The following is a 13,854-nucleotide window of genomic DNA, read 5'->3' as shown; positions in this document are numbered from 1 at the left end:
CTGACCCTCCCCTGTTCATGCTCTGTCTCTCTCTCTGTCTCAAAAATAAATAAACGTTACATGTCTCTTCCATTTTACTTTTCTAGTAAATCCTTTTTACCGTGGGTTACAGAGTATCATCCACAATGGACTGGACATTGGAAAAATTTTTAAAATGCTCCCCACACGCTGTTTGGGAAGCACTCTCCTACTATGGGGCCCTAGTCTAGCGATGCCAACCCAGGGAGAGGAAGAAGGAAGGCCGGAGGGCTGACCTGCTGCCCAGGGCCCCCAGCACCCAGGGCACCATGGTGGGGCCCTGCCTCTGCAGCGTCTGTTAGGAAAGTGTCCTCAAGAGCGCGGGAGGGAGGCTTAAGGCCTCTTAGCCAGGCCTCGTCCAATGTTACTGATGCCTAGTTTCACCCTCAGCTCAAAGTAAGTACCATGTCCTTATTCTCAGGAAGCACCACTTTAAAATTTCTTTGCATTTCTTATTGAAACTACCCATAGGATCCATCTTTAGGGCCAAGATGCCCTGCACCCACAACAACTATCGTCATTTGGCCAATTTCTCAATCTGGCTGAGACTAAGTCACCCTCCTGTCTCAAATCCTTTCACTGCCTTGATAGAAATGACTTGTACAGCCTAACAGTGTTACTATCACTTTAACAAGGCCAAAAAAAAGTCATTCCTTCCATGAACAGACAGTCCACAGTAAAAGACATATAAATGGCCCTTCAACATATAAAAATGATCTTGGGGCACCTGGGTGGCTCAGTGGGCTAAGCAAGTGTCCGAATCCTGATTTCAGCTCAGGTCATGATCTCACGGTTCAAGGGTTTGAGCCCCACATCGGGTTCTGCGCTGACAGCATGGAGCCTGCTTGAGATTCTCTCTCTTTCTCCCTCTCTCCCTCTGCCCCTCCCTGCTTGCAAGCAAGTGAACTCTCGCTCCCTCTCTCTCTCTCTCAAAATAAACATTTAAAAAATATATTTAAAAAATAATCATAATGATCTTCAACTTCACCCAAAAATAAGAGGAATCTAAAATAAAATTTACTGTAAGATACCATTTTTCATGGATCAGATTAACACAGATGAAAAGTTTCATAATACACTGTGTTGGTGAGGATGTTGGGAAATAAGCACTTTCATATACTACCGGAGAGAAGGAACACTGGAACTCTCATGTTAAGAATGAATCCCTATGTTACACTGCTGGCTTTGAAATGGAGAAGGGGTCATCTTCCATGGAATGTAGGTGGTTTCTAGAAGGTAGACAAGAAAAGGAAATAGACTCTCCCCTATGGTCTCCAAAAGAAACGGCCCTGATGACACTTTGATGTTAGCCTAGTAAGACCCATGTTTGACTTCTGACCTTCAGAACTGTAAGATAATAAATTTGTATTGTTTAAAAAAAAAAAAAAAAAGAATGAATCCCTAAAACCCCAGGCCTCTCAGCTGATGAGGGAATAGTGAGAAGGGAGGGGGTCACTTGCCTCTGTTAATTTCGGGGGCCTTCCTCTCCTTAGACAGTCTTACAAAATGCTGGATGTAAGGGTCATGCGAGTAGCCAATGTTTACTGCAAACCTGGAAGGGATAAAAAGGAGGCAGGTGAGTAGACGTCAGTAGATTCAGGTTCTCAGGAACCAGGTCAAGGAGGAAAACCATCTACTTCACAAGGCCAACACACTCCCATTTAGCACTCCGTTACAAATGTAAACAGACTCAGCCATCCGCCCAGTGCTCACTTACACTCCTCTCACCCTTCCCACGGCGGCCATGTGTCACCTCTCTTTATTCTGACTGCTAATTCCTTTCCCAGGACCCTGGAGAGCATATCACCTCACCTCATACCTCACCCAGAAGACGTGCAACCGTTTATTCACTCGGCAAACTCACTGGCCAGAACTATTCAGACAACCCTACTCAACCAGAAGTTCTGGGTCCACAGGAAAGATCTAGAATTGTTTTGTAAAACTCGATAATGACTCCCTAAGTATTTCCCCCAGCTCTGTCATTTCACGTCCCTTAAGGAGTAAAAGGAAAAACCAGGAACAAATAAACAGAACAGCTACAACCTAGAAAATGCCGTTGTAGCTTACCCTCTGGCATGCACTACAACCTGGAAAATGCTACAGTAACCTAACCTCTCCCCAGGCCACACGACAGGGAATCAAAGTTCTAGTGTTCTAAGCCAGGGATCTGAAACCCCAATGACCACTTAAGGTCTTCTGGCAACCATGAGTGGAACCAGCCTTCGGACAAGGACATGTAATGGAAGAAACCTGGATCCTTAAGGCTGAGCCACTGTGGGCCTGCACCCCGCTCTACCTCTCAACAGACATTTTGAGAGTTTCTAAATGTCTTTATCGCTTAAACCGAACAGAGTCAGGCTTCTGTCACCTGCTACACCCTGAAGCATCCTAAGTGATATCCTGAGTGTATGAGCTCATTTCCGTGTTTCTTGATGAACAAGCTGAGGGGGAAGGGGTGAGTGACTGTTACCCAGCTAGAGTCTGAGCTCCCAGAGGCAGATATGAGATCTTCTCTTTACGTCCACTGACAAGGCTTACCGCTGCCTTGACTGTGGTCGCTGCTAATCCTGTACAAACCTATCCCCCCCAGTCTCTCTCATGTCCACGTTCACACATCCGCGTGCGCGCGCGCACACACACACACACACACACACACACACACACACACACAAGGAAGCACATACTTTTGGCTTCTCGAGGCAGCAAGTCAGCACGGAAATGCACAAAGTACTCATTAAGGGACACGATTTGCTACGGGCCCCGACTGTCCAAGTTTTACAAGGGTGAACAGGCTCGGCTGTCTAAAACGGTGCTTTTCAAACGATGAATTATGACCCATCCGTATAATAAAATCAGTGTAGTAGTTTGCAAGTCTCCATCTGTGAAAATGCAGTCGAATAGAGTGAAATAGACAATATCAGTATGTATTCCACACTGTAAGAGTTAAGACGGTTTTGTGAAGCTTTGGTTGAAGTGGGTGTTTGGGGTAAAATGCAATGAAAAGTCTGTTCTCCGAACACACAAAATAGACTCTTAAACACAGAGAACAAGGTGGTGGTTGCCAGAGGGGGCGGGGGGATGGACAAAATAGGCAAAGAGGGCTTAGGAGGTACAAACTTCCAGTCATATAAGTAACGCACAAAGATGAAAAGTGGAGTATAGGGAATCCAGTCAATAATACTGTTAAAACAGTACGGTGACAGATGTGACGACACCTAACCGTGGTGAGGGCTGAGTAATATGTAGATTTGTCAAATCACTATGTTGCACGCCTGAAATTAATGTAACATTGTATGTCAACTATACTTCGATAAGTAAAAAAAGAGAGAAGAGGGTGTTCTCCCTGTTGGCGGATTTGAGGAGCACCGGCCTCAAAGGAATCACCTGGTGCCATCTAGTGGTAAAGGCCGTGTCTGCAGTCCAAGAACCACAGACGAGTGATGCGAACATCAAACATGGACGTAAGGGTTGGAGGGGGCCTTGGAACTGACCTGGTCAACCCTGACATCCGATGCCAGAATCCTTCAACAACACCAAGCCACTGCCTGACTACGCACCACAAAGAAGGCACTCACTCCAATGCCCAGCAGCCCTACCTGCTGAAAAGCTGATCGAGTTGCCCCCCTCCACAAGCTCTGCGTTGGACTTACTACCGCCCTCCTCTGGATGACAACGAGCCGTTTCCCCTCCTCTCAACCGTATCCTCGGTCAAGTTAATACTATTGATTCCATCAAGCCATCTTTGGTGAGTGTCTGCTAAGTGCCAGCCATTGGGGACACACTAGTGAACCAGACACAAAGATAAGGAAGGGCTTGTGACAGATGAAGGACAACAGCATGGAGGACGGACGGACCTACGTTAGAGAATGTGAGAGGGAAAGCCTCTCTGAAAAGGGAATGGGCTGAGTTGGGTGCTTACAGAACTGGAGAAAGCTGTGCAAAAGGCGTTCTAGACAGGAGGAAGAGCAGACGGAAATGCTCTGGACAGGAACCGCCTTGGAATGTTCCAGGAACAGAAAGTCGGTAGGGAGGCTGGAGAACAGCGGGGAAACAGGAGAAACTAGAGAGGCGGGTGGTGGGAGCCAGGGAGAGACCTCTGCAGCCACGTGCAGCGGCCCCAAACCACGGGGAGGTGCACAAACGTAACAGGTGGGGACAGAACACAAACGTATCCGGTCACGAGTCCTTACGACTCCCACTTTCTAATGTCTCCAACATGCGTCTCCTTCTGGTCTCCAGATCTAGAAGACTGCCAGTGGTTCTGGGAGGAAAAGGATGTCACTGATCTGCCCTTCAGAGTGGCTAACACGAGAAGATTTACAGAGCACTGCTAAGAAGAGCACGGGTCAAAGAACTAGCGGGCACTGCTGATGGGGAGTTCCAAAGGGAGATGGGCAACCCGTTTCAGAGCTTAGAATTCTGTCACCCCTGGGAGCCCAGCTGAACATGGTGGATCCACACAAGGAAACACTAACCGGTCATCTCAGATATGAGCTAGAAGGATCAGCCATGCGTGAAGGGAAAAATGTTAGGCCAAAAACCGATGTAGCCAATGTGCCCGTGAACACATGTATGTGCGTATGTGCGTATCTGCAGACAAGTACTAGGGAACTGGCGATTTCTGGTGTGTGTGTGTGTGTGTGTGTGTGTGTGTGTGTGTGTGTTTTAATTTATCTCTATGTTTTAAACTTTTTCTCCATGAACTATATGCCATATTTCATCTAAGACATTATCAATTATAAGACTGAAAAAAGAAAGAAGAAACACTGCCAGTTAGTTAATGTTTTTCTTATTGCTTACAATTTTAATTATGTGCTTGTTGGAAAAAGCCCGTTTGTTTGTTTAATTAGTTTTCAAGTAGGTTCTGTGTGCAACGTGGGCCTGAGCTCACAACCACATCCAGAGCTGCATGCTCTGTTGACTGAGCCACCAGACGCTCCTGCAAAAGCCCTTTTGTGCTTATTTAAACGGATTATTACTGGGACCTTATGAAGATAAAAAGCTTCTGCACAGCAAAGGAAACAACCAACAAAACTAAAAGGCAACCAACGGAATGGGAAAAGATATTTGCAAATGACACATCGGACAAAGGGCTAGTATCCAAAATCTATAAAGAGCTCATCAAACTCCACACCCGAAAAACAAATAACCCAGTGAAGAAATGGGCAGAAAACATGAATAGACACTTCTCTAAAGAAGACATCCGGATGGCCAACAGGCACATGAAAAGATGTTCAACGTCGCTCCTTATCAGGGAAATACAAATCAAAACCACACTAAGATACCACCTCACGCCAGTCAGAGTGGCCAAAATGAAGAAATCAGGAGACTATAGATGCTGGAGAGGATGTGGAGAAACAGGAACCCTCTTGCACTGTTGGTGGGAATGCAAATTGGTGCAGCCGCTCTGGAAAGCAGTGTGGAGGTTCCTCAGAAAATTAAAAATAGACCTACCCTATGACCCAGCAATAGCACTGCTAGGAATTTATCCAAGGGATACAGGAGTACTGATGCATAGGGGCACCTGTACCCCAATGTTTATAGCGGCACTCTCAACAATAGCCAAATTATGGAAAGAGCCTAAATGTCCATCAACTGATGAATGGATAAAGAAATTGTGGTTTATATACACAATGGAATACTACGTGGCAATGAGAAAAAATGAAATATGGCCTTTTGTAGCAACATGGATGGAACTGGAGAGTGTGATGCTAAGTGAAATAAGCCATACAGAGAAAGACAGATACCATATGGTTTCACTCTTATGTGGATCCTGAGAAACATAACAGAAACCCATGGGGGAGGGGAAGGAAAAAAAAAAAAAAAGAGGTTAGAGTGGGAGAGAGCCAAAGCATTAGAGACTGTTAAAAACTGAGAACAAACTGAGGGTTGATGGGGGGTGGGAGGGAGGGCAGGGTGGGTGATGGGTATTGAGGAGGGCACCTTTTGGGATGAGCACTGAGTGTTGTATGGAAACCAATTTGACAGTAAATTTCATATATTAAAAAAAAAAAAAAAAAAAAAAAAAAAAGAAATTTCAAGACAACTTCAACAAGCTATAACCAATATATCTACCTACTTATCTGTATAAAGCTGTATGAAAAAAAAAATAATAAAAAAATAAATAAACGGATTAAAAGGAAATGGATGAATGCAGTAAGAGGGTTAAGTCTTCCCTTCTGGGGTATCTGTGAGTTTCCACACAATATTGACCTTCGGGCCGCCAAGGGCATTGGCAAGGCTGCATCCCCAAGAGATCACCATCATCCTCTCCAAGATTTCCTTCCACGCTACCGACCCTCCAGGTGCAGGTTTTGTTACTGAGCCTTGCTTGATCTCATCAGGAGGTATCCATGGATGGTTCTCCAACAGCATCAGGATTTGTGCTCCTTCTGCAAATGGCCCTTAAAAGGCACGTGGGCAGAAGCACCCAAGAGCTGACGGTGTAGTCATCCGGCCCTGCCGCAAGCAACAATGACCACATCCACTCGCACAGGTAATGACAACTCTAACACGACTTGGCAGTGACTGCAGGACACATCGAGAATAAATCACAGCTGATGGCAAAGACGTAAGAACGTGTGTCACAGCATGGATCAAATACAGTGTTGCCTTCACCACATGAGCAACAGTGAGCTTAGATATCATAAGCAAAGTAAAAGGCAAATATTAAGCGATGAAAAGTACCTGTGACATCACATAGTAACATCCTTAAAACATAAAGAACTTACGAATCAGTAAGGAAAAAAATCCTAATATCCCCGAAGAAAGGCCAAAAATGGGCAGATCACCAAAGAGCCAAGTGATCACTGAATATACAAAATAAAGAAACCAAAAAATGCAAAATGAAAGCAGAAACAGCAAGCAGTAAATCTGCTATCAAATCAGCAACAAAAGCGTTTAATAGAACCTGGCTTTGGTGAGGATGAGAAAGAGGGCAGCTGAGCCGCCAGAACTGTAAACTGTCACTGCCATGCCACGAGGCACTTCGGCTGCTGGTACTCAAAGCTGAAGAGTTATATTTACGCGATGCCCAAACAATCCCACTTCTAGGATTTTACCCTAAGGAAATAGTCAAGAATGAACACAAAAAGGTTTCGGTAAGAACACTGAACCTGGGGTTACGGTATCAGGTGAACAAAGCAAGCTACAAAATTCTACGTACAGAATGTTCCCAATTCTGTTAGATGAATGCGTACATTCACGTACACGTGAATATACATACATGTACAGTATACATATCAAGACTTCCCAGAGTAGGCACCAAAAGGTGAACAGTGGTCGCCTCTACACTGACGCTGTGCACCTAGTGCTGCTGTCTGTCTGCCCCCACCACAGTCCTCTGTTGCCCAAACCCAGAAAATATCCCCTCTCTTTGTGTATCCTGACTTTGTTTAAAACCCAAAGAATCAAAAATCTCAGATTTGGGAAGACCTATTTCGCAGTCTTCGGTCAATCCCTCTTGCTTTTGAAATTTTCATGACATTCACGTACCACCTGTTCAGTGTAACATTTCTTTAAATCAACTCGCTTTTTTTTAGTACTCGGATCTGACGTGCTACCTGGGATTTTCTTCTAACACACGCTATAATAAATACCTACCTATTAAAATTTCATGTGTGCCACCTAAAGTCATTTCACATTCCTTCCATTCCTTCCGTGGGAAACACTGATCTGGGCCGACCGCCTACTCACTCGAGAGCATTTGCTGACTCTGCCCTATAGGCATGAGTACCACCTGCAACAGGAAAGGGGTGACATGCTCACCGCCAGGGATTTCTTCACCTGAAGGAAAGGGCAGGGGCCCTCCGCGCTCTCCCAGCCAGTGAGGATCAAGGCCAGGTTCATTTTACTTCTATCAACCCTCCTGAGAGCTGACTACAATGCCAGGCATCATTGCAAATGCTTGACCGATAGGAACGGAACGCCTACAACCCTCATAATGACCCCCCGTGGAAGGCACTGCTTTACACACTGAGGTGAAGGTCGGTCCCTCAAGCTGCAGAACCCTGTAGAAAATTTCATTCTAGGGGTGCCTGGGTGGCTCAGTCGGTTAAGTGGCCGACTTCGGCTCAGGTCATGATCTCACGGTCCGTGAGTTCAAGCCCCACGTCGGGCTCTGTGCTGACAGCTCAGAGCCTGGAGCCTGTTTCAGATTCTGTGCCTCCTTCTCTCTCTGACCCTCCCCTGTTCATGCTCTGTCTTTGTCTCAAAAATAAATAAACATTAAAACAATTAAAAAAAAAAAAGAAAATTTCATTCTATTGCTTTTCCACCTATTTACCCACCTGGATTTGGATCCCTCCCCCGACACTTCAGTTGCTTAAATGATATCTGTGTCTGTGTGTATATGTGTGTGTTTACATGGTCGTGTGTGTGTATATATGTACACACACACACACATATATATGTACATTAAACATATATATGTAACGTATGCACACATACACATACATACAATGTACTTAAATGCAATTGCAAAAATCAATCCGATACTCTTAGCATCAATTTTTAAGTTTGAAATTTGAACTACCTACTGCATACTAGCCTAAGATACTGCTCTACCTCTTATTGTTAATTTTATTGTTCTTTTTTTTAGTCTCATTTTTTTTTTGTTTCTATTTCTTGGTAGTTTTATTCTTGGTTATACATGGAAGGCAGGAAGCAAAGTCTTAAGGGCAACAGACTTTGTACCTAAACAGACTTCCAGTTTGTTTCCTTTCTTGTGAGCTCTGTTGCTTTCTTAAGTAGATCCGCAAGGCCTTAAGTGTTGAATCACCTAAAAAAAAAACAAAACAAAACTGAGCCTCAATAAACTCACACGCTATCGTTTCTTCCCAACAGAGGCTACTGGTATTGCCTTTTGGCTTCAGCTAACACCCAATTACTTTACAAGGGTTAATATGTCCTAAAATCTACTGCCTCCACTGTAAGTACTCATTGACTAGTGGGCAAGGCATTTATGAAAAAGGAACCAACATTCACAAGAGGGTGAGTTAAGCAGGAGAAGTCAATCAGAAAGTTCCCATGGTACAATGTCTCCTATCTGACTTAAGCAAACAAAAAACCCAGTTAATACAGAATATAGTAACAGGATGTCATGGGCCTGAATAATGCGAAAGTTCTTTTGGAAAAAATAAAACATTTAAGCACATGTAGTCTGAATATTTTCTCCCAGTCTGTCTTGCCTGTTCATTTTCTCAGTGCATCCATTTTTCCTTTGTAATTAGTGCTTTTTTTTTGTTCTGTATCCAAAACATTTGCCTACCTCAAGGTTGTCAACATATGCTTTCATGGTTTCATCTAAAAGATTTATGGTTCTAGCTGTTATATTTCAGTTTATGATCCATCCCAAATTCATGTGTACAGAACGAGGTAGGGGCTACGGTCCATTTTGTTTCCACTTGAATTTCCACTTTACCCAGAATTATTCATTAAAAAGACGTCCCTTTCGCCCACTGAATTGGCTTGACAATCTAGGTGAAGATCAACCAACAGTCCTTGTGTTTGGTCTATTTCTTGGACTCTTTATTTTGTGTCACTGATCTATCTCTATGCCAAAGACTTTGATTGCTGTGGCTTTACTGCAAGTCTTCAAATTAAGCAGTATTAAGCAGTTTAAGTGCTTCAACTCTGCTCTTCGTTTGAAGACTTTTTTGGCTATTCAAGACCCTTCACGTTTCCATATACATTTTCGAAACAATCTGTTAATTTCTTCTAAAAAAAAAAGATGGCTAGGATTTTGACGGTGATTGCACTGATTCCACGGATCAAGTCAGGGAGAACAGGCATCTCAAAACATCAAATCTTCCAATGCATGAACAAAGCGTATCTCCCATTTATTTCAGTCTCCTTGAATTCCTCTCAACAATGTTTTACGGTTTTCTGTGTAAAGGTGTTTTGCGTCTTTCATTATATTTATTCCTACCCACTTTAGGTTTTTGGATGCTATTGTCAATATTTTCAATTTTAATTTTCCTACCCATGTATGTATACATACAATATATCTATCTGACAAAGAATTCCTATCCAGAATATAGAATAAACTCCAATGAGTCAAAACCAAAAACCATTAACAACAAAAATGGGCAAAAGACTTGAACAGACAGTTCACGAAAGATGTAGGAATGTCCAATAAGCACACAAAAAGATGCCTAAGATCACTAGTCACCAGGGAAGTGCAATTTAAAACCATACTGAGATGCTCTTTCACCCTCACTGACAATACAGAATGTTAACAAGGATGTTGAGCAACTGGAGTTTCAATATATTGCTGGTGGGAAGTATAAAGCGATAAACCACTTTGGAAATTAGTCTAGCAGTTAAATATATACCCACCCTGTGACTAAGCAATTCTATTCCTAGACATTTATTTGAGAGAAATTGAAGACTTGTATGAGAATGTCCCTTGTAGCCTATTCACAATGACCAAAAACTTCGATACAACTCAAATGTCCTATCATTGGAGAACACACGAACAAATCATGGTGTATTCATACATGTATAGGAACAAACTACACTGACAAAGACTCTTTCCTTGACCAAACTCTAGCCAGGTTCCTCGAGCCCTCTTCTCGACTAGTCTTCAACCTTGACTTACTGTATAGAGACTCGAACAAACACTAATGTAGACTTTAACAGCTCAAGGCTCCACCCCTAGGATGATTCCGGTACCCCTTAGTGCCTGCCCGAGAAAACTCAAGGCTGCCAAAAGCACCCATTGTTTCTTCTAGCCAACACTGAAAGATCAGGTCTCTGTCTCCCAGTGAGCAAATCCAGGTGGTTTCACATGAACCAATACCTTTCCTGGCTTTTGTAATTTTTTACTTCTGATTTCATTCACCCCCAACTTTCCTCCCTCATTCTCTCTTTAAAATCTCCTCTGTACAAACTGAAGTTGAGTTTCATTCACTCTGGACTCTTTTCCTTATTGGAATAGTTAATTACTGATTAAACTCTGTCCTCATCACGTGAACTAGTATCTAGCTTTATCTTTAAAAAAATTTTTTTAATGTTTATTTATTTTGAGAGACTGTGTGTGTGCATGGATGCACACGCAGAGAAGGAGCAGGGGGTGGGGGGGAGGGAGAGAGAGAGAGAGAGAGAGAGAGAGAGAGAGAGAGAGAGAGAGAGAATCCTAAGCAGGCTCTACACTGTCAATGCAGAGCCAGACATGGGGCTCAATCCCACAAACCGTGAGATCATGCCCTGAGCCGGAATCAAGAGACAGATGGTCAAGTGACCAAGCCACCCAGGCGCCCCTGGCTTTATCTTTGATAACACAAACAACATGGATGAATCTCAAGGAACACAGTTGAGTGAAAGAAGACAAAATAATACATACTGTATGACCCCATTTCTATGACATTCGAAAACAGGGAGATCTAATCTACCACAGATTTCGAAACCAGAAAATGACTGGTGAGGGTAAGGAGACTAATTAGAAACATATAACAAGGGAAGTTTCTAGAGTTTCAGATATATTTTATATCTTGTTTTGGGCGGTGGTACACAGATATACCGTGTACGTTGACTCTTGAACAACACAGGGGTTGGGGTGTCAACCTCCTGTGCAATCAAAACTTTGAGTATAACTTTCGATTCCCCAAAAACGTAACTACAAATTGACTACTGTTGACCAGAAGTCTTAACAGTTGATTAACATGTATTTTGTACGTTAGATTTATTATATATTGTATTCTTTCAATAAAGTAGGCTAAAGAAAATATGAAGAGGGGCACCTGGGTGGCTCAGTTGGTTAAGTGTCTGACTTTAGCTCAGGTCACGATCTCATAGTTCATGGATACGAGCCCTGCATTGGGCATTCTGCGGTCAGTGCGGAACCCACTTTGGATCCTCTTTCTCCCTCATCTGCCTCTCCCTTCCTCGTGCACGCTCTCTCTCTCTCTCTCTCTCAAAAATCAATAAGCACTAAAAAAAGAAAATATTAAGAAAATCATAAAGAAAATACGTTTAGAGTACTGTACTGCATTTATCGAAGAAGCCACATATAAGTGCAGTTCAAACCCATGTTGTTCAAGAGTCAACCATATACACTTGTTAAGACTCATGAAACTGAACACTAAAGACCTGAGCATTTTATTTTATAAATCATGACCCTCTCACCCCTGCTCTCCCACCTCCATTTTCTTCCTTCCCCTCTCCCTCTGTCTCTTAAGAATACCTGGGGAAATTCTGAAGAACAAGAAAGATGAGCGATATAGCTGACCCTCTGATGGGGGATATTCCCCATTCAATATCCACTTACCCCTTCCTCCTTACCCCCATTTTGTTTGAGGTATCAATCTGCCCCCTGAGAAATTCTCCCCTCCCACACTTTCTTGCAGCTAGGGGTGAGGTCACCTGCCCAATTCTGGCCAATGAGAAGTATGTAGAAGTCTACAGGGTGGGACTCCCTGAAAACCTATTGCTTTCACAGACTCAAACACATGCTTGGTTAGTATCGCTTTCTTTTCTTTCTTCCTGGAGTACAGCTGCTCAGATGAACTAAGGAGATTGTGCTAGTCCCTGATACAACCCTGTTTTACCCCAAGCTAGAGGAGCTCTTGGCAAGTCACGACTAACACTTCGCAAGTCAAAATGTTTAGGCATCGAAATGAAAAAAGCAATTCCGACTGGAAGTCAAGGATGATCTACGCATTGCTGTGCTAAAGTATACGTAAGAATTTAGTATGGAAGTGATATTTCAAATCAATGGAGGATACAGACCATCAACAGACAGTGTAGGAACAAAAACTGCTAACTTATAACATACAAAATTATAAAGATAGATGAATGCTCTAAGCAATAGAAGCCAAAACCGTAAAAGTGCTGAAAGAAAAGGCAGTGATTGAAAATGGTCTCATAAAACGTTACCCAAAAGCCCCAAGCCATAAAGTTAGACTGTCAGATTTGGCACCATAAAGATTCAGAATTTCTGCATCATGAAATGTATGGTACAAGCTAAACTTAAAGACAAGCAACAGTTTGAGAGAAAATAATGGAACACATACGTAGGCAAAGGACTACTACCATACATATGACAAGTTCTTACAGACCAATAAAAACATAAATGAAACAAAACCCCAAAAACCCAGTTAGGAAAATGATAAGGAGAAAGGCGTCATGTAAAAAAATATCAGAGATAGTGAAGAACTAAAAATGCTCAGTCTTAGGACGCCAGGGTGCCTCAGGCGGTTGAACGTCTGGCTTCGGCTCAGGTCATGATCTCACAGTTTGTGAGTTCGAGCCCCGCGTCAGGCTCTGTGCTAATAGCACAGGGCCTGCTTCGGATCCTCTCTCTCCCTCTCTCTGCCCCTTCCCCGCTTGCTCTCTCTCTCTCTCTCTCTCTCTCAAAAATAAACATAAAAATTTTTTTAATAAAAATACTCAGTCTTACTAGTGAGTATAATAAAAGTTTTTTAAATAAAATAAAAAATTTTAAGAGGTATTATCCACCTGCCAGCTGACAAACAATTTAAGAGACTGAGAATATTCTGTGTTTAGCATCTCTTTTACCATGAGAACAGAAACGGACACAACCTCTTTCGAGGACCACTTTGCAAAGGCTTCTCCCCTGAAATCCATCTCACTGGAAAACTGAAACGCACATGCAAAGATGTTTATCGCAGCCCTGCTTTAATAGCAAAATCATAGCTACCCAAATGAACAGAAGAACAGTCACATAAACTAAAACCATATTGTGGAATACTGTTCAGCCATTACAACAACAAAAAAAATGGAGACAAAAACTTATATGTACAGTATATTCAAATTAGACTAATGAGTTGGGGAGAAGTACTCACTTTTGCCCTTTAACAAATGAACCATTAAGGG

At 42.9% G+C, this 13,854-nt stretch overlaps 1 long non-coding RNA gene across 2 annotated transcripts; it reads right to left on the bottom strand.

Moving 5' to 3' along the window:
• Window positions 1–1,483: 1,483 nt before the first annotated feature.
• On the bottom strand, window positions 1,484–13,764 carry LOC122209874. 2 transcript variants are annotated; one of them, XR_006197807.1, is made up of 5 exons: window positions 13,537–13,764; window positions 8,713–8,797; window positions 7,621–7,756; window positions 2,703–2,897; window positions 1,484–1,570 (listed from the first exon to the last, which is right to left on the bottom strand). It is a non-coding gene; the product is annotated as an uncharacterized LOC122209874 (long non-coding RNA). The 2 variants fall into 2 exon arrangements; XR_006197805.1 differs by lacking the exon at window positions 2,703–2,897.
• Between the last annotated feature and the right edge of the window lie 90 nt (window positions 13,765–13,854).

This window comes from Panthera leo, chromosome E3 (assembly GCF_018350215.1).
Source record: "Panthera leo isolate Ple1 chromosome E3, P.leo_Ple1_pat1.1, whole genome shotgun sequence".
NCBI classification, from domain to species: domain Eukaryota; kingdom Metazoa; phylum Chordata; class Mammalia; order Carnivora; family Felidae; genus Panthera; species Panthera leo.
Note: the sequence above shows the minus strand (reverse complement) of the source record. Positions and strands in the feature narration are given on the sequence as shown.